Source organism: Periplaneta americana, chromosome 2 (genome assembly GCF_040183065.1).
Source record: "Periplaneta americana isolate PAMFEO1 chromosome 2, P.americana_PAMFEO1_priV1, whole genome shotgun sequence".
Classification (NCBI taxonomy): Eukaryota; Metazoa; Arthropoda; class Insecta; order Blattodea; family Blattidae; genus Periplaneta; species Periplaneta americana.
In genome coordinates, this window is record NC_091118.1 from 51923213 (window position 1) to 51947661 (window position 24449).

The window sequence follows — 24449 nt, forward strand, 5'->3', positions numbered from 1 at the left end:
GATAACAGAGAGGGTTTGGAATTGAGCGGGTCACATCAGCTTCTTGTCTATGCGGATGACGTGAATATGTTAGGAGAAAATTCACAAACGATTAGGGAAAACACGGGAATTTTACTTGAAGCAAGTAAAGCGATCGGTTTGGAAATAAGTCCCGAAAAGACAAAGTATATGATTATGTCTCGTGACGAGAATATTTTACGAATTGGAAATATAAAAATTGGAAATTTATCCTTTGAAGAGGTCGAAAAATTCAAATATCTGGGAGCAACAGTAACAAATATAAATGATACTCGGGAGGAAATTAAACACAGACTAAATATGGGAAATGCGTGTTATTATTCGGTTGAGAAGCTTTTATCATCCAGTCTGTTGTCAAAAAATGTGAAAGTTAGAATTTATAAAACAGTAATATTACCGGTTGTTCTGTATGGTTGTGAAACTTGGACTGTCGCTTTGAGAGAGGAACATAGGTTAAGGATGTTTGAGAATAAGGTGCTTAGGAAAATATTTGGGGCTAAGTGGGATGAAGTTACAGGAGAATGGAGAAAGTTACACAACACAGAACTGCACGCATTGTATTAGGAACATTAGGTCCAGACGTTTGAGATGGGCAGGGCATGTAGCACGTATGGGCGAATCTAGAAATGCTTATAGAGTGTTAGATGGGAGGCCGGAGGAAAAAAGACCTTTAGGGAGGCCGAGACGCAGATGGGAGGATAATATTAAAATGGATTTGAGGGAGGTGGGATATGATGATAGAGACTGGATTAAACTTGTTCAGGATAGGGACCAATGGCGGGCTTATGTGAGGGCGGCAATGAACCTCCGGGTTCCTTAAAAGCCAGTAAGTAAGTATATTGCTCTTATTTATGCATTCAAAGTAGTTTCAGCGTGTAGCGCTTCTGCTCCACAAGTGCAGTATAGTCCATTGGCGTAGCGCAGATTTCTATAAACAATGCTCTCTTATGTCTCCAGTTCTAGACGACAACTTTATTTTCGTAGACAAAAGATTATTATAGTGACACGTTAAGAAGTCAAGTGTTACTTGTGGCTCTTCAAAAATGATGCGGATAAAGATTCTTCCTTCGTTTATTTCCAAATGTCTCAAAGATGTGGTCTCTCCAATCCTGTCAATAGCTTCAACATAATTACTGTTGTCACGTAAGCATATATTATTATAATAAGTTGGTAATTATGTTTTGGGAATCCCGGAAGAGAAAATTAAATTAAACGTATTCGGTATACATACGAAGGAACACGGAACATTCTGTAACATTGTCCCCTTGTGCCTTTCGTGTTTTGTGGTAGTGTACGGGTTAAGAAAACAGGTGTTATTGTGATGAGTTCTGACGTGAAACGGTGGCAGTGGAATCGAAAGAAAGTGATGGTGGTCCTAGTAGGCCCTACTTTCACAAAACTACATCTAGTGTCCTTGAATATAAGAGACGGAAAAAATAATATAGTATAGAAAAGTATGGTAAACTATCCTTAAATTTACATAAAGATTGAATGTGCGGTGATGAAATGAATGAAATGAACTGTGGAAGGACTAGATGTAGGTTCTCGATGTTATCAGAGGTTCAGGTTCTTCTGTTGCTGTTTCTCCTGAGGAGAAAGATTATGTCTTCCATTTCTTATCATTGTTATAAGGTAAGTAGAAAAGAGAGTGTTTAAAATTATTTTATGCACCCATATTTAATTTTTAGCAGTTATTAGCAGACAGTGTATGCGGGATGACTCAAGGAAAAGTGAAGTTGTTTCGTATCGGAGTATATTGCACGTGCCGCGTCATTCGTCTTTTGTGTACCTGGCGAGTACAGCAGCGTACAGTCACGGAAGAAAAAACTGGCCGATGTGCAGCAAAATTCGTAATGTTACTTATGCCGGTTTTGTTGTGATTATCACAGTATAGAGCAGTGGTCCCCAACTCAGAGCACTGTGTCGTCATCAAGCCTTGCCCGCTCGCCCGCGGAAAGTCGTAGCAGGGCAGGTAAGACGTTCAGTGGCGAGACCAAAATATGAATTTACTACATAGGTTTATGATTGTTTTCTGATGAAAAAATATACGGGCTGAATAGAAATAACAAAATGAACTATCTTAAGCAATTTGAAAAAAAAAAAAAAAAAAAAAAAACATTGTAGCCTATTTTCAACAAAGTTAGAAGTTAATAAATTTATAACTACTTTCAGAAATTTAATACACATTTCATGTTAATTATTCGGGTAATGCATGACAATTACTGTAAATGTGTAAACTGCTTCTGTTAAGGAAAATGTTGAACAAAATACATAAAAATCCTAGGAATAATAATGCGGAAATTAACTCCATTCAGTCCACTCAACACTGGCATTAGCATTGATTTTTCGGAATTTGTTTAATTCTCTTTTTCCTCGGCAATTTCTCAACGATTGGAACTGTTGTTTGTATAGTGCATAATGTGACAGCACATTTTAAGTTGTGATCCGATAATTGGCTTCCATGGCATGGCTTGTTTATCTTCATCATAGGAAAAAAATTGCTGTTCGCATAGATGGCCTACGTGAATCCGAAAAAGGATGTCTGTACAATCGGGGAAATCTAAGACATGGAAAGTTCATATAAAAGTCAGATAACTTCTTTTGTTTTGATTTTTATCCTTCAATTCACTATCGTAAAGTAAATCAATAAGTTCTAATTACAAATACTAATTGAAAATCAAATTGAAAATTTTCCTAGTCTTTAAATCTCGAATCAAATTTCTGGTGCAGATCGTCATGATGTGTGAATATATTCTTCGAAATCCAAAGTCTTAAGAAACTAGTATGCCTATATCGTTGTTAATATTAAAAAATGTGCTGTTACTTATCCTTTTAGTTAAGCTAACGTTCCATAATTAAAGGTGGTTCATATTAAACGCCTTCACTCTGTCATATAACTGTGTAATAATCTTGTTGTTACCATGTAGAAAACATTTTAAAGCATTCAGATAATTCCATTAAGAAGGCAAGTTCACAAATCCATTTTTTCATTCTTCACTTATGATACAGACTTTTCTTCTTCCTCCGTGAACGATGATGTTTCCTCCCTCAGTTCAAAGAACCTATTCAATAATTTGCCACGACTAAGTCACCGTACTTTACTATAATATGACAGATCGCCTTACTCGTTATTGCATTCATCAAGAAAGACTTAAATTGACATTGAGCGAGACTTTTCGATATAATTGTGTTGGTGGTTTTTCCAACTGGACTACTTCTATAACACCATTTTGATTTGTTTTGCACATGATTTCTGTTGGTGTATAATGTAATGAATAGAAATAACTTCATGGGATACATTAACGCTTTTCGCTTCGTCCCTTAGAGAGACTGGCTTTCGGAATGGTTTTATTTACATTCTACAGTATTCTGTAGGTTATGCAGAGCCGGAGTTAGGTATAGTGCCGCTCCTAGGCAATGCTAGATTTTGCCGTCCCCAAATCCCACAAACAGTTTATGGACAGCTATTATACAGGTGACGTTCAGTTAAAGTTATTTTTAAATGAAATGTTACAATTCAGAAAACAAAATGTTTAAGCACACTTAAATGCCATCGACCTGGCCCGGGATCGAACCCGCAACCTTGGGCATAGAAGGCCAACGCTATACCAACTCGCCAACCAGGTCGACTTCAGAAAACGTAAATTACTGAAATCAAAATACATTGCATCTTACTTGTGAATTATAAAGACTTTCTTCGGACTTTCTTCACAGAGAAAGCAATGATGGTATTATCAAAGTCGATCTGACGAAGCATATCAGACTCGAAGCAAAGAAACATAATACTCAAACTTATTCATTGTTGAAACAAAATTTATTTTTGAAAGGCAGGCTGTGGTTTTTTTTAAGCATGGTTTCTGTTGGTGTATAATTTTTACGAGTATTTCTTACTTCGACAGGAGTATAAAATAAATTGAAAAATAAAACTCCAACTCTTTACAGAATAAACCTTTCAAATTGAATTATATAGTGCACATACTGAAAAGTGATTAAATAGTATTGTTGATGATATAGGCCAGTGTTTCTTAAACTTTTTTGAAGTGGGGACCACTTTTTTAAGTCAGAATAGTTCCGAGGACCACCTTACTCTTATTCCCTTTGAAAGCAAAGCATATTTTAATACCAGTATATTTTAAACTGAATTAAGTAATTAAAATTAATTTACTTCGTTTAACTTTATATTAGTATTAACTAATTAAGTTAATGTTAATAGAAAAAAATTCATTTTAGATGTTTAATAAATCAAGGTATTAGAGTGTGAACAATCTTTAACTTATTAACTAAACTAAATAAATAAATAAATAAATAAATGAAATGTTGGTATTCTCATTAATGAGATAGATAAGCCTGCCGATTCTTGCGCAGTTGTTCTATATTTTGAAATATGCTGGTAAGCTTAAGTCAGAGATCGTTACATACATAGAGTCGATTTCGGTACTTTGGTTTTATTAGAGTTAGTGATGAAAACCCTTCCTCACACAGATACGTAAAAGCAAACTGAATTATAATCTGTAAAGCACCATTGTACACTTAACTATATTCTCTTTTCACTTGTGTTGAGGTCCAGAAATTAACCATACTTTCTGCTTGGAATTTCACTTTAAGTCGAGAGTTCAATTAACTGTTCTCTTTCACTCAACAAAAGTTTGTTATTTTCAATATCAAGGGATGGCAAACCCATGAAAATTCGTCATATTTACATGGAAAATAAGTTTCAAATTGTGACCTCAGAGTTTCGAGATGCGAACGTATGTCATTGCATAATTTTCTTTCCAGTAACGAATCATTTTCAATCAAAGAAGACTCTAGGGTTGGAAACAGTGAAAAAAACCTCTGTTTTACGGATCTCACCCACAAACCAAGTATCCTCCCGAAAACTTTTTTTTCATACAGTCAAAGAATTACCTTGTAGAGAGAGATTTAGTTCGTTTAGTTTTGAGAATATATCTGGAAGATATTCCAATGTACTTAGCCACATGTCGTCAGCTGATGTGCAGGGAAAAGATGGCGAGTAACACCATGCTCATAGTGCTTTAAATCCCTCTTGTTTTGCTGAGAGTAGAGTGGAAATTCGGTAGACAGGTAGGGTAATAAATTTCATGAAATGTCAGTACTGGGAGTAAAAGTGAAAGGTGACTGTCATGTATCATTTCCAAACTCTGAGATTTTCAGATAGTGTGATACGCAATTCGTTTGAATTTGATTTTTTCTTCTGTCCTTTTTGAAGAACCACAAGGGCAGACCTCGGGGACACAGGTGGTCCAAGGACCATAGTTTGAGAAACGCTGATATAGGCTATTATATTGTGAATGTAACTGAGAGTTGTGGTTACTATTCATAGCGATAAATATTTAATAAACAACAATATGCAATTTGATTTTCAACACTGCATTCTTGTTCATACAAGCAGTTAAATTTAAGCAGTTTCATAGTATAATAATGTGATACCTGCATTACAATATAACTATGCAGCTGCACACTTTCCTTTCACTCTTGCCACGACCGCGACAATGTGATAACAAAACAATATCTGACTTCCACAAGGTGTTCAAGAAGAAACTTCAGAAAAGATTTACCAACATGTGTTTTAAAAATAAATTTCATTGTAAAATAAAAATGAAAAGGGGAGAGAAAGAGAGAGAGAAAATGCCGCCCCCTGGAAATTTCCGCCGTAGGCAACTGTCTAAGTTACCTAGGCCTGAATCCGGCACTGAGCCTATATGTATATTTGCAACGTTTGTTCTGTTTTAGTCAACATACAGAAAGTTGTTTTGCCATTGGTTTTGCCATTGCGGGTATGAGGAATGTTGTTAATGTTATTTTCATCCCCTCTGTTCGTCTCTCTTCACTCTACAGACATACTATGTTTATAGTTTATGACTACTGTATATTTCGTGTTCTTTCTAGAGTCCTAGGCACGTGACCCTTTCCAGGCCTACTAACAGAATTTGTCTATAAATAGCCACAACCACTACGAAAATCATCATTAGTATTTCAGTTCCATAGATATGGACGTCAAAGCCAAAGTAATTGCACTGATCGAGGAAGGCCGATTTAGCACGGCTCGAGCTGGAGAACGCTATAGAGTTTCGACTAGAACAGCGTCCAGGTGGTGGGCGCACTATCAAAAGCGAGGTTACATAACTCGTGAACCTGGTAGTTGAAGACCCAAGGCATCAACACCACAACAAGATCTTATGTTAATAGAACGTTCGTGACGCTTTCATTTTATACTTCTAAAATATTTGTGGCCGGCAGGGAATTTCCTGCTTCCAACAGAACGGTAGTAAAAGGCTCAATAGTGCTAACGTTGTGCTGAGAAGAACAGCGGTGAAGGAAGTTCTGACTGAAGAGCATCGAATTGATCGTGTCACATTTTGTCGAATTCATACAACTATCCATGGAAAGAGGTCATCTTTTTGGATGATGTGTTTATGAACTATAGCAGGCCAGTGCACATATATCGACCGAAACAATCCAAGAGATTTGACCCTGAATATGTGGTCCAGAGACAACGCAGTGGTCGTTTGTCCGTGTCGGTGTGGTACGGATTTCTGGTTATGGTGGCGGTGCACTATGGAGGATTCATGGGCATATGAATGAGCATCAGTGCACCAATAAACTGGAAAATGTGATCCTACCTAGTGTTCGTGTGTTTAAGCCCGAAAACAAAATAAAATTCCAATATGACTTGTCTTCGGTACACACATGCGTCGCCGTTCAACATTCACAGGGACGATGTCGATAGGTTCCATGGATGCCAAGAAGTCCTGACTTAAATTCCATAGAAAATGTGTGTACGGAAGTGCAACGCAATGTTAATGTGTAACTACAAAGTCGGTGTCCTAGGATTGCAGATGAATTGTGGAATCTCATTGCAGATGATTGGGATGATGTTGCATTGTCAGATACAGTAGGTCTATATCCAAAGACTTGTTAATTCTGTAAGTAGAAGAATGGATGCAGTGATCAATGTCAACGGTTTATGGACAGGTTATAAAGTCCAGAAGGAAACTGTTGTATATAACTAGAACTACATAGGTAGAAGAACATTTTAATTTGTGATATAAAGAACATTCAGTATTAATTATTTTACTTCAGGAATGTATTTTTCTTTTCTTTTTTTAGAACAAAAATAAACACTGTGGGCCGTATTCATAGACATTCTTAGCGCGGGCTTTCGGTGGATGATCAGCGAACTAACGTTTTTCGTATTCATAAACCAGTGTCAGCCATATATGATATGATATGATATGATATATGATATGAGATCGACCTAGTTGGCGAGTTGGTATAGCTCTGGCCTTCTATGCGGGTTCGATCCCGGGCCAGGTCGATGGCATTTAAGTGTGCTTAAATGCGACAGGCTCATGTCAGTAGATTTACTGGCATGTAAAAGAACTCCTGCGGGACAAAATTCCGGCACATCCGGCGACGCTGATTATAACCTCTGCAGTTGAGAGCGTCGTTAAATAAAACATAACTTATGATATAATATGATATGATATGATATGATATGATATGATATGATATGATATGATATGATATGATATGATATGATATGAATCCAGTTTAGCACGCTCGTAGCCCGGGCTAGCGAAATGTCTATGAATAGCACCCTTTAGCTTTAATAATAGAATAAATAAATAGGTTCTAGTAAACACTAGAACACTTATATAATAATCAAAGGTTTTTCTAAATTGCACAAAAATTATTTCTAACTAACAAATCTATTTGTGTTTCTCTTCCCTCATTACTAATTGTTTACCGAAAGTAATTTATAGGTATTTATTTATTTCAATTTAACTGAATGTTCACTCATATAATTTGTACTGGATTACCTTAATCAATTTATATTTATTCTACTTTAACTAACTGTTCGCGTCTATATCATCTTACCATTAAGATCGTATGTATTGTATCTATCTCAATTTTGTTTACTCTTCGTCGTATGTTTTGCCAGGAAGATATTAAAGTAAAAATAAACCATAAATAAATGAAGTACCGTATGTCTATAGAGTAAAGAGAGACGAACAGAGGAGTTGATAATGAAATCTATAACATTCCTCGTACTGGTAAAAACAATTAAATAACAAATTTCTGTACATCGACAAAAACACGAGAGTTTCAACCTTATAGAATGTGAACAGAAACAGTACGAAAGCCTTTGTCTCCTAGTCCAGCAACTTCGAGAAAACAGTACTCTGTACTGTGATAATCACAACAAAACCGGCATAAGTAACATTACGAGTTTTGCTGTTCATCGGCCAGTTTTTTCTTCCGTAACTGTACATAACGAAGGAACCGCGGTCCACATTGCAACGCAATGTGTGCAGTTGTGTTATCCTGCTCAAGTATTTAGTACGCGTTGAATAAGTTGTGATGATCCATTCATAATGTCGAAGTTAAAACGTTAAATTCGCTTAGAGATACGAAATGCAATTAAGAAGTATGAGAGTGACATTTTATGTATTAACGAAGACAATATCGTGTGTAATGTATGTAAAATTAAAATAAAAACCAGAACAACTCAGGCTATAGAGAAACATTGCAACAGTACATCGCACAGGAGTTGCCTTGAAATGAAATCTGAGGAATCATCATCATCATCATCATCATCATCAACATCATTTAGTTGTGCGGGTCTAAACGAGCGGGTCTAAACGACACGTGCAATATGATGTTCAGTGCAAATATTCCTCTAAAGAAATTGAGTGATCCTCATTTTAGAGTTTTTCTTCAGAAATTCTCTCGATACAAAAACTGTTTAAGCGATAGGCAAAGACGATTCAGCTTCGACAACTTACGAGAATATATCGTCGTTCACTACAACGCTGGTAATTGCATCAATGATGACGAGGACTGAACTTGCAAGGTATGTACCAAAGTACTACAGTACGTAATTTTTCTTTTCCTTCTGACTGTACGGAGATACAGTAGCATGTTGACGTCCTCTGTTTACTTTTAAAACCTGTTGAGCCAATAGTCTGAATGAAAAAAAATGTAACATATAGTAAATGTGCACCTACATTCAACGATAAGTCATCCCGCATTCACTGTGTAGTTATCAGCATATAAGAACTTAAAAAATCGTTCAAATAAAATACTGGCAATGTGGTTTACGTAAATTAATCCAAACAGGCCTACTTTGTATTTAGTGTATGATCCTCCAATGAAAAGTAGGATAGTTTGGAAGCAATTGTGCGATCTAGTCAAGCCGTAGGGTTGGTAATGCTGCCTCCGTTAGATTTCAGTGTGTTGTGAACAAGGCCTAAAAATGGTTCTTACCGATTTCATATCCACTCAAGAATTATGTATATCGTTTTTAACTTCTACTGGGTGTTCAGTTCAAGGTGTGTCATGGCTCGCTGTATGTCGTCATATGGCTAGCCGATGAGCCTAGAGAATTCAATCTTCCTACACTGCCGCTGAGGCGTATTACCTATGTGCTAGAAAAGTTGCCTAGCAAGTACGGCGTTCATTCTGAAAAGTACTTACCGATACGTACGGTAACGCCGGTAGTGGCAGGAATGTGAACTGTTTCGAACATGTACTGAGGTGAGTTTTTTTCTTACTGTCGGGATATGCGGAGACGGTTAAGACGATTACTTACGTACAGTATTTGTTGACATTAACTTGGACGGTCAACATGGACACGGAGCATTTGATTTGTGTTGTGGAATGTTGCCGTACTCAACCGATGATAACAAATACCCTGCGTACGACTTGCCCGCGCAAAACACAGTTCGAAAGAGGTTATTGTAGCATATAGACTTTACAGACCGCCATCTGTTGCTACGACGTTCAAGTTATACCTTACACGTTCTAAAGTTCAGATTGAACGCCTTGAATAATAGGCAAATTCTCTGACATAAAAGCTGAAACTCGCTTCAAATCGCTGACTCACAACAGTGACGTCATGACACACTTTGAAATGAACACCCAGTAGTACGTAAAACTTCGGTCATTAAACTAACAGGTAATTGCTAAAACTTTGAAGAAATAAATAAAAGCAAGACGAATGGAGATTTGAAGGAGAGAGAAAAAAGTGAATTAAAGAAAAGTTACTTATATTAAAGATAAAGGAGAAAGAATAAGGGAAGAGGAAAACAAACCAATATTACGCGAATGATAAGAATAATAAATTTAATAGAAAGGGAATATAATAAAGAAGTAAAGATTTTTAATACATTAAAATTATTATGAATAGTATACCAAAGAATGAAACGTAAAAAAAAGAGAATTCCTTTGATATACTGCAGTTAATAAATAACAAAAACTTTTAATATAAATAAAAATTTTCATAGCTACAATGGAGACACAAGGTTATTGTTCAGTGTGTAATATAATTGGATGTTTGTTAGCTAAAAGCGTTAACCGTAACTGAAAGAACCGCATGATGGAGGAGAAAAGGACAGCATAGAAGAGCGCAAGGAATTCAAACTTTCGTAAACCAGATTTGTAGCCACAAGCATCTGGAAAATGTTTAGACAAGGACATCACATCTTGAACATTCCATCGTTTGCAGCCACCTTCCTACATCAGTTTATAACATAATATAAAAGATCATTCCCCTCTCTTCAACGAGATGTCTCTGTCAAACTGTTTATACCTTCTGTCGAGTCTACAACCAGATATATCCACCCCGAGTTGTCTCGTTTTATGACAGCGCCATGTTTATACAGTTAACTTCCGGCTCAAAAAATGTTCTTAGAGAGTTTTCACATGAGAGTAACATAGAGGAAGAACTGAGGGGAAAAGTGATTTTAAAATGAATTTGGCAACACTGCTGACACGGTCGTGTTGTCTGGTGGAAACTAAATTACCATTTCCGTTTCTTGTCGCGTGGACTGGGTTTATTATTGTACTGGTGAAATTGAACTTATATACGTCAAATTTACTTCTAGGTTAAAGAAAACCATGTAAACAGTTTACTTACAAAACTGTAAAACTTTATACCGGGTGTTCGAAATACCGTGTGACGCAAAAGTCACCAAATGGGGAAAACAATATTATTTTGAAATGACAAATATATAATCAGAACAGACACAACAAGGGCCACCATCAGGACTGCCACTAAGACACACGATAAGGATACAGAAGTACATAGACCAGTGGTCGACATTTCTTGACTCGCGGGTAAACCTCTTAATACACAAGCAGGACGGAGAGGTAAGACATGATCTCTCTTCCCTTAGCCATAACTTGTTCATTGAACGTTAAGCAGTTTGGATATCCTCCCCTTCCTACCTTTCCCTTTGTTGTGTATTGCGAGCTGCATTTTATATGATATAATCTTTGCCGACCACTGACCTAGGCGTATTGTCCGCTTCTCTCAACAACCTGGAGCATAATTTATAGTGTCTCTATGCTTAACTTGTGATCAAATACAGAACTTGAGTTATGACGTAAAAACATGCGATGTTCCCGAAACAGTTGCACGCCTCTTTCCCTATATTCTCTGAAGATTCAATCGAAGCTTATTGATAGCTTCGAAACGTTGGTATATGACATGACGCAAAATCCCAAAATCTCGCGTGAAATTAAATATCGTGAAAGTTTTTAGTACTACCCCTGATTACATATAGGCCTATTGTAGTGATTTTTGTATCGTAGTTTTGCTCCTGGTTGAGTGTTAGGGAAGAGTGTATAGCCTTAACTCTGCCAGATGAAATAAACCACTATTATTATTATTATTATTATTATTATTATTATTATTATTATTATTATTATTATTATAAGTACATTGCATATTAAGGGTAAAACTGACAACATAGTTACAATATTATATGTTATAGGTTAAGCCGAAGTTGCGCAACCTGACAGGTGTTTAACAACCAATTCCATGAACTGGAATGTGACTCTTTAATTTAGATTTGAATTTTGATATTATCCGACAGTCTCTGACATACCAGGGAGAGAATTCCAGAAGTGGAATCGATATGCTCAAAGATGATGAGTAGAAGAATGTTTCGTGCTGAGGAAAAGAGAGAAGGTGTACATGTTCCGGGTTACAGGTAGTGTAAGGTAAACAAAACGAGATATTAGGTAAGAGGGTGTGGATGATTTTAAATAGTAATAAGAGGGAATTGAAGAGTCTTTCTTCTTTAAGTGGATTCCATGGCAACAGTTTTAGTGGCGGTATTACATGATTCAATTTTATATTGTTACAAACGAAACGAACGCAGATCTTGATACTTTAGTCTAAACTAAATTATTGTTATTATTATTATTATTATTATTATTATTATTATTATTATTATTATTATTATTATTACTACTAGCGTTGATAAGCTTTTTGGGCCATATTCATAGACATTCTTAGCGCAGGCTTTCGGTGGATGATCAGCGAACTAACGTTTTTCGTATTGATAAACCAGTGTTAGCAATATGATATGATATGAATCCTGTACAAGTAATCAGTCGATAGCCGGAGCTAGTTTAGCACGTAGCGCGGGCTAGTGAAATATCTATGCATAGAACCCTTAATTTTTATGTCATAACATAAAATTCTTATTTTTAAAGACATGTTTGCCCCGGCTTCCTGTACACATGTAGTCGGTACGTTTAATCGCTTTCTTCCTTCTTCTACGTCAGAGACTGGCGGGCACTTGTGGAACTAAAGCAGTTAATCATCGTCACATGAAGTCGCGTCACATAGCATTATGGTACAGGTTGCAGTTGCCGACATCTCGTTATCCTAAAGAGAACCTCCTGTGACATCAGACTACCTTCCTCATAAAGTTCGGTCGTCTTTAATCGTCTTTATTTAGGTCGCTATCAAGCGCAACGTTTATGGGAAATGACATGATAAGTGGCCTCTGCTGTGATGTAAAAACTACTCCATCATTTCCAGCTACAAGAAGAAACTCACTCCGTCCCCTTCGCAGCTTAAAGCTCAGAAGATGTGCCATCTGCTCCTTCATTTGTCTTCCCTTCAGTTCACTTTGCTTTAAATTGACTCTTATTTTCGTAGTCCATCCAATTTAACTTCTTTCACATCTGTTCTCATTTTTGTAGAATATGAAACTTGTGACACGATGAATAAATGAAAGAAAATGTAAGAACTTAACGTTGCAGTAAGTGTCCACAATTTGATATATTTATAATTTTAATTTACCTTTCACATTTCTTGTGCAAGAAATACGTTATCCATGCAGATTTCACAGGTGTGATTTATATTAAGTTACACCGGGAGACAAAAAGAAAAACCAGGCCACTTCAAAATTTTAAATCAATCCCACATCGATCTAAGAAATATGTTACAAGATACTGAAAACCATTGTTTTAACTCAAGTTTATTTATTTTTAAAGTGGTATTGAAGTAAAAATCACATTCTGGGACGATATATCCTTTCATTAAACACCCATTGTCGCAAACTAGACCTTTCTACTACTAATAATTTTCAGATAATTCACTGTGGGCTAAAGCAAGGAGCTGCGCTATCACCTTTACTTTTTAACTTTGCTCTAGAGTATGCCATTAGGAAAGTACAAGATAACGAAGAGGGTTTGGAATTGAACGGGTTACATCAGCTGCTTGTCTATGCGGATGACGTGAATATGTTAGGAGGAAATCCACAAATGATTAGGGAAAACACGAGGATTTTACTGCAAGCAAGTAAAGAAATAAGTTTGGAAGTAAATCCTGAAAAGACAAAGTATATGATTATGTCTCGTGACGGAAATATTATGCGAAATGGCAATATAAAAATTGGAAATTTATCTTTCGAAGAGGTGGAGAAGTTCAAATATCTTAGAGCAACAGTAACAAATATAAATGATATTCGGGAGGAAATTAAACACAGACTAAATATGGGAAATGCGTGTTATTATTCGGTTGAGAAACCTTTATCATCCAGTCTGTTGTCAAAAAATGTGAAAGTTAGAATTTATAAAACAGTTATATTACCGGTTGTTCTTTATGGTTGTGAAACTTGGACTCTCACGTTGAGAGAGGAACATAGGTTAAGGGTGTTTGAGAATTAGGTGCTTAGGAAAATATTTGAGGCTAAGAGAGATGAAGTTACAGGAGAACGGAGAAAGTACACAGTGCAGAACTGCACGCATTGTATTCTTCAACTGACATAATTAGGAACATTAAATCCAGACGTTTGAGATGGACAGGGCATGTAGCACGTATGGGCGAATCTAGAAATGCATATAGAGTGTTAGTTAGGATGTCGGAGGGAAAAAAACCTCTAGGGAGGCCGAGACGTAGATGGGAAGATAATATAAAAATGGATTTGAGGGAGGTGGGATATGATGATAAAGAATGGATTAATCTTGCTCAGGATAGGGACCGATGGCGTGCTTATGTGAGGGCGGCAATGAACCTCCGGGTTCCTTAAAAGCCACTAAGTAAGTAAGTAATAATTTTCAGGCAACACATCTCTAAACGTGGACACTGGCGATGCGTGTGACGTCACACTCCCGCGCCATACTGCAGCGAGTCCATTCTTACTTCAATTAATCCCGTTACATTCACTATAATTCATATCCAAATTTCGAAAAATATCGTTCTTGTTTTCATAACAAAGTGTTAAGCAGCTACGAGCTTACACAACGCAAGCCACGAGTGCGGCAGTGTGACGTCAGGAGCAGTGGTGGACAAAATTTCTCCGCTCGTATATTGAGAACCATTTGTTATTTAGAGTTATGGTTTTCAGTGCTGTCATCAGCTCCCTGGTGTCTACAAGACACGAAAAAAAAAAACACATTTTTGTCAGTACCCCTTTAACATTTCCATTGTTATAATGCTTAATAGAGCGGGAAAGATAAAAAACATCTATTCATAATGTCTTACTAGGTAAATATACAAAGTATTATTGTTTCCTCAGTAATTAAATTATTTTAATAATGTGTATGACCACCCCTTACAAGGATAACAGCTACCATTAAGACGAATCGTCCCATCGATGAGCGTCTCCTTGCTTCCCAGATCGATGTTGACCCATTCCTCCTTCTGAGCATTTTGGAGTTCGAGCAAGTTACTCAAGGAAGGGAGAAGACTTCTGACTTATCTAGCATACCTCTCCCCCACACATGCTCTATCAGATTCATGTCTGGACTCCGAGCAGGCCATTCTATTCTGTTCAGTATGACCTGATAAATTGTATTCATTAACACCTCCCAGCATTAGGACGAGAATTATCATGCATTTGAAATTCTCGCCGATAAATGGTACATAAGGGACTACATGTTCATCCACTGTCTCTTGGATGTATCTCGTCCATTCAAGAAACCTCCCACGACGCGCACAAGTTTTGTATGAGCTTCGTACGAAATACCTTCTCATACCATTAGTGACCCACTTTGGAATCTGAACCGGGAACCGAAGGTGCAGGGGCAGTTGCTTTCTCTTAATCTTCTCCAAACACTTTCAATACTATCCGGTAACCGTATTCCCAAACTCGAGTTATCGATGGACTTGACACGTCTAAAGTGAGTCAAGTTCGCATGAATTGGTGTGGAGGGCAAACGTAATACAGTCCGCGTCACCGTTTTTGGCGTGTGAAATAAGTAATGGGAACGTTAAGTGCTAGTGTCCTACCTTTACCATAGTCAGTCTGACAACTGTGTTTGACAAATGGCTGATGTGACGTGTATAGGAAGTGTTCCCATTCTCAGTTGCACTACCAGTATGCTCACAAACTGAGCAAACACCCAAAAACGCTCGCGGCAGCTGTACGTGATGTTTGAGGTCCAATTTAGGCCATTTTATGGAATCCGTGCATTCTTCTTCTTACAGTCTTCAAGCTTAAATTTACTTGTCTTACCTTCTGGAGCCCAGTTCGTGTCTCATCAGCTGTAATGTACCGGTCTCTTAATGTTGTAAGACAATGAAATGGTCATTCTCTGCCGATGTTGAACGTTTTCACTCCGATCCGTGTATTCTAGAATACATCCCAGTCTCCCTATGACATTGGGGCCCTCTTTCTGAATGCACTTCGTGTGTTTTTATAATTAATCATCTGTACTTTTATTTCTGTGACTTTAAGTGCAGGGTATTATATCTACCTCTGCAAATGTAGTTATGCTGTGGACATACCAAGAATCTTAAGGTAAAACTATCTGAATGTCTTACACATTTTAAAGAACTTGAGATGTCTCTCATAAGCATATAAGCTTTGTCACATCGTAAGAAGTCTTGAATTCAAATCCTGTCCTTCGCATTACTTTTCAGACACGTGTGCTAATGTTTTGAAATGAGAACATGTTGTTATTCTTTGCAGAAGTGTAGAATTTGCACAAATGAAATGTCACGTACTAACACTTTCAACAGTACGTGAGTTCAACTCCCTGGAGAGGCAAATTGCATTCGTGGTAGGAGAGGAATATATGAGAAAACTTTATCTTTGACATTCTTATATTTTTCGTGATTTTTTCTGTCTTTTTTTATTAGTTTATTTTACGAAGCTTTTTAGACTCCTGTGGTTATCTAGCGTCTGAATGAGATGAAGATGATAATTCTAGCGAAATGAGTCCGGGGTCCAGCGCCGAAAGTTACACATATTTTGCTCTTAGTGGATTGAGGGAAAACCAGGCAACTTATCTCAAAATTTGAACGGAGCCCTGCTTGTTTCACGGTCAGACATGTGGTGGACTATTATCTCTTCGTGTGATGTTGTGGCTATTATCACCATTATCGTCATGGTCATAATATTCATAATCCCATCGCCTTAATAAGTAATTAGTTTTGTCTATTTAAAATAACACATTACTAATATATTATCTACTAGGGCTTCCTTGATATCCATTGCTCCCCTTATATGTAACGAGAGAAAAATACGTCATGAAGGAGACCTAATGCAAGAATTGTGACATGTTTTTTTGTTCGAATGTTATATTACGAACGTAGAATAAACTGAAACACATGGCAGTTATATTCTTAAAATGTAATTACTTACAAATTATATATATATATATAAATTACATGCATATGCTATATATATATATATATATATATATATATATATATATATATATATATATATTACGGAGAAGAGGCCTGAATGCTGGCACTGCAGCCTCTAGTGCGCTTATTTTGTTCTATCGTACCTATGTAGGTTTGGCGTTTGAAGTTCTAACAGTCGCGCTTTTCTAGATACCTTCACTCAGCCTTGCGGTGACATCTGTCGATTCGGCCTGAACGTCTTAAGGTTCCGACGGAGGCCTATTGCAGTGCTCTCCACTTCTCTACTGAAATCACATCACGGCCTCCTCAGACTATCTATACGACAGTCACAAATAATTCATCACGCCGCCATCGTTTTGGGTAATGTTATTTTATTGATAATAATGAATATTGGAATGAAGAATGAGGCTGTGAAATCATGAAGAAAAACGGGAGAATAACGAGAAAAACCCTCAGTAACCTTGACTTCATTCATCACGAATGTCATGTTGACCGAAGACGAGGATTGCATTTAACCTAACTTAAAGGACACTCTAAATCACTGACCGTAAGTCACGGAGGCGGATTTTCCTTTTCTTTACGATGTAAAATTGTCAATCAATAAGTTTCCGGACTGCCCTGAATGTAAGCAACACATAGGTCATAGGAAACGGAGAAGTTATCTAGGATCAGGGAAACGCCTGTAATCTATACTAAATGCATCATTTGAAAGGCAGAGAAGAAGACTAGTCACGAGGTGTGTATGACGAGATTCCAGGAAAAATCGCAATAGATCCTTGACATGTTTGCACAAAATCACGTGTAGAAGCTCAGGTCTTAAAGACAATCTTACGTTGTTTGATAGACTGACTCAACGGACGTGGAAGCAATGATCTTCATGTAACTCGCATGTATATTTAACGATATAATACATACAAATGCAATTCGGAAATATATTGATTACACTTGATATTACATTATTTCTTATTTCCAGACAATCTTACGCTGTTTGATAGACTGACTCAACGGATATGGAAGCAATGATCTTCAGTGTTACTCGCATGTATATTTAACGGTATAACACATACAAATGCAATTCGGAAATATATTGATTACACCTGATATTACATTATTTCATATTTCCAGACAATCATACGCTATTTGATAGACTGACTCAACGGATATGGAAGCAATGATCTTCAGTGTTACTCGCATGTATATTTAACGGTATAATACATACAAATGCAATTCGGAAATATATTGATTACACCTGATATTACATTATTTCTTATTTCCAGACAATCTTACGCTGTTTGATAGAATGACTCAACGGATATGGAAGCAATGATCTTCAGTGTTACTCGCATGTATATTTAACGATATAATACATACAAATGCAATTCGGAAATATATTGATTACACCTGATATTACATTATTTCTTATTTCCAGACAATCTTACGCTATTTGATAGACTGACTCAACGGATATGGAAGCAATGATCTTTAGTGTTACTCGCATGTATATGTAACGGTATAATACAAATTCAATTCGGAAATATATTGATTACACCTGATATTACATTATTTCTTATTTCCAAACAATCTTACGCTATTTGATAGACTGACTCAACGGATATGGAAGCAATGATCTTCAGTGTTACTCGCATGTATATTTAACGGTATAATACAAATTCAATTCGGAAATATATTGATTACACCTGATATTACATTATTTCTTATTTCCTTTGTCTTTCTTTATCTTGCTGTTTATTTATTTCTGTTTGGTTTCTCTTTTCTTATCTTCATTTATGTATCTCTTTCTATTTGTAACTATAACTTATGCACTTTCTTTTTCCTTTCGTAATTTTCTTGTTTTTTTTTCATATATCTTATACTTCTTCACTTTCACGTACATTTACTTCTTACTTTATTTTTCATTTCTGTCTTTTTTTTTATTTTTCGTGTCAGCCCGTCTTGTTACTGCTTTACCACCTCCCATGCAATCCCGTCACGACTGATCCGCACTTAGTTTTGTTGGTCATAAAGCTTGTGATGTTCGATGAACCGCAGGCCGTAGTGTTGATTGCCGGCCCCTTGGGACTGTCTGCGCTGTGACATGTGTGCAGATGGGCTTGGCTTGGTGCCCGCGGCTTAGTAAAAGCTGCATCGTGAACTAGCTTCAATTACAACTCTCCTTGCACTTCTCGGAAAAAGTTGTAGTCTCCTCTCCAATTTTTCTCTCAGACAACTTGGTACCGCACAACTATTTTGTTATAGGCTACTCTTCTAAAGCTTTTGGCTCTTTTTATGGATGGTTGAAAGGTTAGTTCGGTAAGGCATAACTTGTTAAGATGAGTGAATGGTTATGTGAGTGTAGACATGAATACATGAATACTAATATTTTTGATAGAAAAAAACATAGGCGGCCTTGACATGAGGGGACAATATTTGATAAGCAATAAAAGTTAAAAAAAAAAAAAATTACTACTTACTTTATTACCACGATGAACCTTGTGAAATATTTGAAAACATTCTATCTATTTTGTACATACTAGTCAAGTAGGAAATCATTCAAATATATTAAAAATTTCGTTGGGTGAAGGATAACCATTATATTGTAAAAAATAATCCTGTTGTTGTTATTATTATTATTATTATTATTATTATTATTATTATTATTATTATTATTATTATTAGTTTCAGCCACCGGCGTAGCTCGGTCGGCTAAGGCGCTTGCCTGCCGATCCAGAGATGCGTTCGGGCGCGGGTTTGATTCCCGCTTGGGATGATTACCTGGTAGTGTTTTTTCCGAGGTTCTCCTCAACCGTAAGGTAAATGTCAGGTAATCTATGGCGAATCCTTGGCCTCATCTTGCCAAATATCAATTCACTATCACCAATTTCATCGATGCAAAATAACCTCGTAGTTGATAGAGCGTCGTTAAATAACCAAGTAAAAATTATTATTTTCATTCTTGTTATTGTTACTATTATTATTATTATTATTATTATTATTTTCAGCCACCGGCGTAGCTCGGTCGGCTAAGGCGTTTGCCTGACGATCCAGAATTGCGCTCGGGCGCGGGTTCGATTTCCGTTTGGGATGATTACCTGGTTGCGTTTTTTTCGGAGGTTTTCCTCTACCGTAAGGTAAATGTCAGGTAATCTATGGCGAATCCTTGACCTTATCTTGCCAAATATCATTTCACTATCACCAATTTCATCGACGCAAAATAACCTCGTAGTTGATAGAGCATCGTTAAATAACCAAGTAAAACTATTATTTTCATACTTGTTATTGTTACCGTTATTATTATTATTATTATTATTATTATTGTTACTATTATTATTATTAGTCTTATTATTATTATTATTATTATTATTATTATTGTTATTATCATTGTATCACTTGAGGCTTTCCCGGCGTTTGATGTAGAATAACTCTTCTCGGGTTCTCAGCCAGGTGAGTTGGAGATTAGCTTCCAAGCTTTCGACGGCTAGCTCTGCCATCTTCTTCAGGGAATGATGAAAATGGCATAGCTAGCCGTCGAAAGCTTGGAAGATAATCTCCAACTCACCTGGCTGAGAACCCGAGAAGAGTTATTATTACTATTATTATTATTATTATTATTATTATTATTATTATTATTATTATTATTATTATTATTACACAACGTAGAACTGCACGCATAGGAACATTAAATCCAGACATTTGAGATGGGCAGGGCGTGTAGCACGTATGGGCGAATCCAGAAATGCATATAGAGTGTTAGTTCGGAGGCCGGAGGGCAAAAGACCTTTGGGGAGGCCGAGACGTAGATGGGAAGATAATATTAAAATGGATTTGAGGGAGATAGGATATGATGGTAGAGACTGGGTTAATCTTGCTCAGGATAGGGACGGATACCGGATTTATGTGATGGCGGTAATGAACCTCCAGAGTCCTTAAAAGCCATTTGTAAGTTATTATTATTATTATTATTATTATTATTATTATTATTATTATTACTAATTTTATATTCATGAACGTTTATTTCAACCAAATTGTAGTGATTTTAGAGTGTTTCTGACATATAAGTAGAACTCCATTTTCAGGCATACAATTTTATGACGTTTTATTTTCTGTATATTTAACAGGCTTGTCTGTGACAAAATATTTTTAAACTTACTGAATAAGATTGACGTGGAATTCCTTTCACAATAATTGGCACACTGTAACGGAAATTTTTCTGAAATATACCTGCTATTCTAACGTAATATTCGTAAGAATGTTTAATTAATATAGAACTTGGGGAGTCATCTAGTGTTAAAAGTATTATTAAAATGTTCTTTTGATGTGAAATAATTTCATTACGGGGAAGTGTAACTTTTTTCTTACCGAGTGCACTGGAATGTTTTCCTTTTTTATTACACTTGGTCTATATCCTGGGAGAAGGCGGCACTGGGTGGTAAGGGAATGAAATATTGGACGTCTGCGGAGAGGAATTGATGGAGATGGGAATCATAATAATAAAAACGTAGGAGAGAACGTAAGAAATGCACAGCTAAGCGAATGCAGATCGATCCGGAAAGGTGGGTCGGAATGTTTGTGTGGCTGACGTTTTGACGAATTAAAATGGTGGACCTCTCACACCAAACCTCTAGAGGAGAGAGGCTTATGACTGATTAGTTTATGGCTCTCCGAAAGGCTTCGAGAATAAGAAATCCTCTATATTAGCATATTACAATCCTGTATCCTTTCGCTGACTTAGAGTTTCCTTTCAAACATGACCTAAGAAAGAGATATTTGTTCAAAAGTGTTTTAACAATGTTAAAATGAACAAGGAGTTGTGAAATATGTGAGCATGTTTATTGTAGTTTATCTTACAATCCCGAAATTTATATAAGAAGAAAAAATCAATAGAATTTTCTGTCCCATTCATGATGCTACATTATTAAAAGCGAATACTATTTTCATATCACGTTCGTCATAGCTGCTTAGTAAGTACGGTAAGCTGAATTCAACCATTGCCGAAGAATGTTTTGATTCATTAATTCATAGTGTTCTGTCCAAAGGCAGGTCTTTCACTGCAAACCCAGCATTCTCCAGTCTTTCCTATTTTCTGCCTTCCTCTTAGTCTCCGCATATGATCCATATGACTTAATGTTGTCTATCATCTGCATCTTCTTCTGCCCCAAACTCTTCTCCCGTTCACCATTCCTTTCAATACATCCTTAAGTAGGCAGTTTCTTCTCAGCCAGTGACCCAACTAATTCTTTTTTCTCTTCCTTATCAGTTTCAGCATAATTATTTGTTCACCCACTCTTTCCAACACAGCTTCATTTCTTATTCTGTCTGTCCATTTCACACGCTTCATTCTTGTCCATATCCACATTTCAAATGCTTCTAGTCGCTTCTCGTCACTTCGTCGTAATGCCCATGTTTCTGTTCCATAGAATGATACACTCCAACTCCACACAAAGCACTTCACTGGTCTCTTCCTTAGTTCTTTTTCCAAAGGTTCGCAGAAAATAATTCTTTTCCTATTAAAAGCTTCCTTTGCCATTGCTATTCTTTCTTTTGACTTCCTGGCAGCAGCTAATGTTACTGCTTATACGGGGACATCTTTTATTTTTACTAACATTTTAAAATTAACCTGTCTATACCTTTAGAGAACCGGAAACACCGCTTGCTCCCCCCTCCAAGACTGGAGTTCGATGATACTGGCGTAAAACACAAATCACTCTACTAGGTATAGGAAGGAAGAAAAGTAGTTCATTCATTTACGTAAACTAGGAAATATCGCGATTTTGAGTTTGATCATTTTAATTAGGTTTTTCTTTAATCAAAGTACAGTACTGTATTAAGAATAAGTGTTTTTACTCACGAAATGAGTTATCCATGCTAACGTATTCATTATGCAGTGTATACTGTCTACAGCACATTAGCTTACAATATAGAGAAAGAAGTTAAATTGAAAAATAATCATAATATGAATATTTAAACACAATTTTGAAAATGGTAGCCGTTCATTTCGATACACACTTCAGTTATTTTGTGCATATTATCGCACTATAGACTATTGCATCTAATTCCAATTGCCAGTTTCGTCCTTCGTACTAGTAACTCATGTTGAAATAATTCTGTACCTACTCTACGTACTGTAAATTCAATCTTCACTTCTGCCCGACCCGAAAATATAAAATTACTCAGACATGCTATCTACTGTCCGTCCAAGTGGTTATGCCGCAGGATTGTAGAAAGGAAGGAAATCACGTGACAGTTAATTACTTAACGAGGCCCTTTTGTTTAAGTTAAATTAAACAGCTGTATAATATTACGTGAACTTCCCATTCCTAAGAGAAATTAATGTTTTCAGAAAAGAGCTAAGACAGCCCAGCTATTACAGAAGGGCGAGCAGAAGCAGGTGGGGGAAATCCGGATGCGACGTAGGCAAACGGACGGTACCTGTGCGAAAATATGATTCAATATTGAAAGCTCTTTCGTCACTGGAAAACGCGAACATATTTCTGGAACGTACTATTCTCAGTAACTCAGTACTGCTTACTATCTGCGGTCTTGGTTCTGTGTGGAGTTGGAACTTCCTTAGTAGAAGGGGTGGGAGTGAAGTACATTCAAAAACTCAGGTACAATTAAAATTGAAGTAAAAATAAAATGATGTCCTGTAGTACACCCCAAGTATTTAAAGATGCCCACTTGCTGTACTGCCTCAATATGAATTGGCAAGTTTATCTTCTTTATTTTTCGTCCTATGACCATGGTCTACAGGGCGAATAAAGGGGAATAGAGTTACAAGAGGAATACAAGGAATATACTTGGGAATTGAAGAGAAACAAGGGGGAATGTAAGGAGGACAAGGGAGAAAATAAGGATAATAAGGGGAATATAAAGTTAAGAAGAGAGAATACAAGGAGAACAAAGCGAGCACAACGAGAACAAGACGAATACAAGGAGAAGAACTGAAATATAAAGAAAACCAGGTGAATAAAATGAGAACAAGGGGAATACAAGGAGACTAAGGAGAATTGCAAGAAAATCAAGAGGATTACAAGGACAGGTGGAATACATGGAGAACAAAGTCAAAACAAGGAGATAAGGGGAAATGGAAGGAAAAGAAGGGGAAGACAAAGATAGAAAGGTTAATGTAAGGAGAACAAGTGGAATATAGGAAGAGAGGTGGAATAGAAGAACAATAAAGTGAATATAAGTAGACCAAGGGAAAGACAAGGAGAAAGGAAATATAAGGGGAAGAAGGTGAATACAAGGAGAGCAAGGTGAATAGAAAGCAAATAAGGCGAATAAAAGTAGAAGTAGTAGTGGAAGAGAAAGAGATGAAGGGAAAAGCCACCGGTTTAGCTCAGTCGACAGAGATGCTTCTCTACTGATTCGGAGTTGCTCTCGGGACCAAGTCCAGCGATGGTAAATGATCATGTATTTGATACAACGTCGTTGAATAACCAGCTGGATTGAAGCTGGCATATATTTCTTCTCATTCCAATTTTCCTTGAAAGACGCATTATCGCGTACCTTTTTA